Consider the following 5,302-nt stretch of genomic DNA (forward strand, 5'->3'; position numbering starts at 1 on the left):
ATTTCACTTTTCCTCTTGGTCACTGCCAATAAATAAAAATACAACTCATAGTCTGGCTGGTGTGGCTCAGTTGAGTGTCGTCCATGCACCAAGAGATCACCAGTTCAATTCCTGGTCAGGGCACATGCCTGGGTTGTGGGCCCTACCCCCAGTAAGGTGGGGGGTGGAGGGAGTGCAGGAGGCAGCCAATCAATGTTTCTCTGTCATCAATGTTTCTAGCTGTTTCTATCTCTCTCCCCTTCCTCTCTCTCTAAAAAATCAATAAAAAAATATTTAAAAATACAATTTTATTGTATGCTCATTTTACCTCCTATGACCTTGCTAAACACACATATTAGTTCTGGTAGCTTTTTTATAGAGAGTGGAAGAGATGGATTTCTACATAAGACAATCATGTTGTGTGTATATGTAGTTTTACCTCTTCCTTTTATATCTGGACTAGAGGCCTGGTGCACAAAATTCGTGCACGGAGGGGGGTTCCCTCAGCTCAGCCTGCACCCTCTCCAATTGAGGACCCCTTGGGGGATGTCCAACTGCTGGTTTAAGCCCAATACCACTCGGGCCTAAACCGGCAATTGGACATCCCTCTCGCAATCTGGGACCACTGGCTCCTAACTGCTCACCTGCCTGCCTGCCTGCTTGCCCCTAACTGCCTCTGCCTGCCAGCCTAATCACCCCTCACTGCCCTCCCCTGCTGGCCTGGTGGCCCTCAACTACCCTCCCCTGCCAGCCTGATCTCACCCCAACGGCCCTCCCCTGCAGGCCTGATCTCGCCCCCAACTGCCCTCCTCTGCTGGCCAATTTGGTTCTGATTGGTCGGTTTCTATGCCAGTGTCAAAAGCTCCGTCTCCTTGACAGCCATTGGTTCTTCACAGCACCCACATTTGGTTCTGATTGGTTGGTTCCTATGCCAGTCAGCATCTCCTGGCCTATCTCTGGGCCTGATCAAAGAGACAGGGCTTAACAGCAGCCCCCTTGAAGGCCAGAAGAGAAAGAAAAGCCTGACTGCTGGCGAAGGTCAGAAAGAAAGAGGGAGAGAAAGAGAGAGGCAAGTACTGATCAACAGCTGCCACTGAGGCTACAGATCAGACCCTGCCCCTCCCTCTGGGTCTCAACCCCCTAGGCAGTCAGTGCTGGGTCACCAGGCTGCAGGTGGGCAGTCAGTGCTGGGTCGCCCCGGCAACCCAGCCCTGACTGAAGGACTTCTGGGTTGGTCAGCCTTCGGTGGTGATCGGTAGTTACAACCCTAGCCTTTTATACTATATTTGATTCCCTTTTGCATTCTCTCTCTCACTCGCTCTCTCTCTCTCTCTCTCTCTCTCTCTCTCTCTCCCTCCCCTCTCTCCCCCATTTCTCTGTCTTTTCTTTATTACACTGGCTAGAACTAATAGTACAATGTTGAATAGAAGTTGTGAAAGATGACACCCTTGTCTTATGTCTATATTAGAGGAAGAATGTTCAGTCTTTCATTATTAAATTTAATGTTAGCTGAAGGTTTCTCAGAGCTGTCCTTGATCAAGTTGAGGAAGTTCCTTTCAATTTTTAGTTTGCTGAGAGTTTTTTTTTTATTGTTAGGAATTGATGTTGAATTTAGTCAAAGGCTTTTTCTGCATTGAGATGATCATATAGTATTTCTCTTTTGGTTTATTAACTTGGTGAATTACATCGAGTCTTTAAAATTTGTGATAAAATTTACAATTTTAATTATTTTATAGTGTACTAGATGTCCGGTCCATGAAATTTGTGCACCCATGGCGGGGGGGGGGGGGTCCCTCAGCCCAGCCTGCGCCCCTTCACAGTCTGGGAGCCCTTGGGGGATGTCTGACTGACGCCTTAGGCCTGCTCCCCGTAAAGGCTGTGAGCAAAATCTTTCTTATCATCTGAGTCACCTGGATCATGGTGACGCTTGTCCCACTCCACCTCAAACTCTAGCTCCCGTTCATATTTAAGAGTTAAATTTTTATCAGGCAGGCTCCTGACTGCAGTCGTAGGAGAGGCAGGTGGAGGAGGAGGTGGCGCAGAGGGGGAAAGTGGTGTTTTTAGAGATTTGCACCCCTCTACTGTAGACTGTAAAGCCATGGCCACACCCTGCTTAGAGACATTCTTAAACTCTCCTGCGCTGGATCAAGGCAATCACTAATTAAAGACCATAGTATAAATGTAGGAATAGGAATTTTCTCTGGACCTTCTGCGGTGTATGGGTCATGCAACTACTTTCCAACCTTTTCCCAGGTTTGAAAGTTGACAGTTCCCTCTTCAGGAAACCAAGGGCAAGTTTCATTAACAAAACTTAAGAAATTAAGAATTTGACTATGCTTATCAGAGCATCCTCGAGCTTCGAGCATAGTTTTATGCCTTTGAGAGTAGAGATCTCTTTCCTGAGACCCTGAATTTCCCATATTTTACACCCAGCTAATACAACAATTCGCTCCTTACCTTACTTCTTGAATTCATTGTGTGGCGCATTTCTCAGAGCCGTCCCTTTGCCTGATTTTTGAGAGTTCCCCTGTACTCAGGTCCCTGTTCAGGTGCCAGATATAAGTTTTCTCTCTTGGCCACGACAAGCATGGCTAGAGAGCAGATGAGTCCTGAGTAGGGGCAGCTGGGGATTGAGAAAAAGAAAGAGACAGACACAGAGACAGTAGGGAAAGCTTGGGCCAGGTGGGATGCTGCCCTCAAATGGAGAGACAGTGACCCAGAGCTAGTGCAGCGTGTTTATTATATACAGCATGATACCAGGAAGTTTTACTGGAGTTTAAGACAAAGAAAATTATGGGAAATCATGGTTAAAGATCAAGCTGCAATTCTTCATTCTTGTGGCTTCTTTGTAATTGATCCTGACTGAGCCTGGATAATTGCATCCGTTCCTGGCACCTGGCTGAACTTAGATAATGAAACCCACCCCCTGGCACCTGAGCTAAAGGTCAGGATGACAACATACCTGCCTCTGGCAAGGTATGTTTCCAGGATGTGGCTCTGCTGACGCCACTGGACTCAGTCAACAATCAGCTCATGTGCCTTCCCAGGCACTCTCTACAATTTAATATACATGTAATCATAAATCTGTGGCCTTTGTGTTCTGCTTCTTTCACTTAGCATAACGTTTTAAAGATGATTTAATGAGACCCTGGCTGGTGTGGCTCAGTTGATGAGGCATTGTCCTGTGCACCAGGAGGTTGTTGGTTCAATTCCCAATCAAGGGCACATGCCTGGGTTGCAGGTTCAATCCCCCAGTAGTGGCGTGCAGGAGACAGCCAATCCATGATGCACTCTCACATTGATGTTTCTATCTCTCTCTCCCTTTCCCTCCCTCTACCTGATATCAAACTATACTACAAGGCTATAGTTATCAAAACAACATGGCACTGGCATAAAAACAGACATATAGATCAATGGAACAGAAGAGAGAGCCCAGAAATCAACACACACCTATATAGGCAATTAATCTATGACAAAGGAGACAAAAATATGTAATGGGGGTAAAAACAGTCTCTTCAATAAATGGTGCTGGGAAAACTGGGTAGATTCATGCAAAAGAATGAGACTGGATCATTGTCTTACACCATATACAAGAAGAAATTAAAAATGGTTTAAAGATACCCTAGCTGATTTGGCTCCATGGATAGATGTTGGCTTGGGGACTGAAGGGTCCTGGGTTTGATTCCGGTTAAGGGCACATGCCCGGGTTGTGGGCTCAATCCCCAGTTGGGGGTGTACAGGAGGAAGCCGATCAATGATTCTCTCTCATCATTGATGTTTTCTATCTCCCTCCCCCTCTCCCTGCCTCTCTAAAATCAATAAAAACATATATTAAAAAAATAGTTTAAAGACTTAAATATAAGACCCAAAACTATAAAACTCCTAGAAGAAAAAGTAAGCATTTTTTATATCCCTCTTAGTAATATTTTTTTGGATATATCTCTTTGGGCAAGGGAAACCAAAGAAAAATACACAATGGGACTACATCAGTGGTCGGCAAACCGCGGCTCATGAGCCACATGCGGCTCTTTGGCCCCTTGAGTGTGGCTCTTCCACAAAATACCACGTGCGGACATGCATGTACAGTGTGATTGAAACTTCGTGGCCCATGCGCAGAAGTCAGTTTTCGGCCTGGGCGAGTCTATTTTGAAGAAGTGGCGTTAGAACACTCAAGGGACCAAAGAGCCGCATGTGGCTCGCAAGCCGCAGTTTGCCGACTATTGAACTACATCAAACTAAATAGTTTTTGCATAGCAACGGAAACAATCAACAAAATGAAAAGACAATCTACTGAATGGGAGAAGATATTCACCAATGATACATCTGATGAGGGGTTAATATCCAAATTTATAAAGAACTCATATAGCCCTGGCTGGTGTGGCTCAGTTGGTTAGAGCCACCAGAAGGTGAACCCGTACACTGGGAGGTGGTGGGTTCAATTCCTCATCAGAGCACATAACTGGGTTGAGGGTTTGATCCCTGGTCAGGGCATGTACAAGAGGCAACTGATCGATGTTTCTCTCTCACATTGATGTTTCTCTCTCTTTCTCTCTCTCTCTCCCCCTTCCTCTGTCCCTTCCACTCTCTAAAAATCAATCAATGGAATAAATATCCTTGGGTGAGGATTTAAAAAAAAAAAAAGATATATGCACCCCTATGTTCACTGCAGCATTATTTACATTAACCAAGATATGGAAGCAACCTAAGTGCCCATTAATAGATGAATGGATAAAGAAGTGGTCTTTCTAAAATAAATAAAAACATTTTAAAAAATTGTACCTTCTGAAAAGAAAAGAAGTGGTACATACTATATACAATGGAATATTACTCAGCCATAAAAAATGAAATCTTTGCCGAAACCAGTTTGGCTCAGTGGATGGAGCGTCGGCCTGCGGACTGAAGGGTCCCAGGTTCGATTCCGGTCAAGGGCATGTACATTGGTTGCGGGCACATTCCCGGTGGGGGGTGTGCAGGAGGCAGCTGGTCGATGTTTCTCTCTCATCAATGTTTCTAACTCTCTATCCCTCTCCCTTCCTCTCTGTAAAAAATCAATAAAATATATTTTAAAAAAATGAAATCTTGCCATTTGTACTTTCTAGGTGGACCTAGAAAGTATTAATCTAAGTAAAATAAGTTAGAGAAAGTCAAATATCATAGGATTTCACTTATATGTGAAATCTAAAAAACAAAATAAATGAACAAACAAAACAGAAACAAACTCATAGATACAGAGAACCAATTGATGATTGTCAGATGGAAGGGGTACTGGGGACAGGTAAAAAATGTTAAGGGATTAAGAAGTACAAATTGCCAGTTATAAAAA

This window comes from Eptesicus fuscus, chromosome 6 (assembly GCF_027574615.1).
Source record: "Eptesicus fuscus isolate TK198812 chromosome 6, DD_ASM_mEF_20220401, whole genome shotgun sequence".
NCBI lineage: Eukaryota > Metazoa > Chordata > Mammalia > Chiroptera > Vespertilionidae > Eptesicus > Eptesicus fuscus.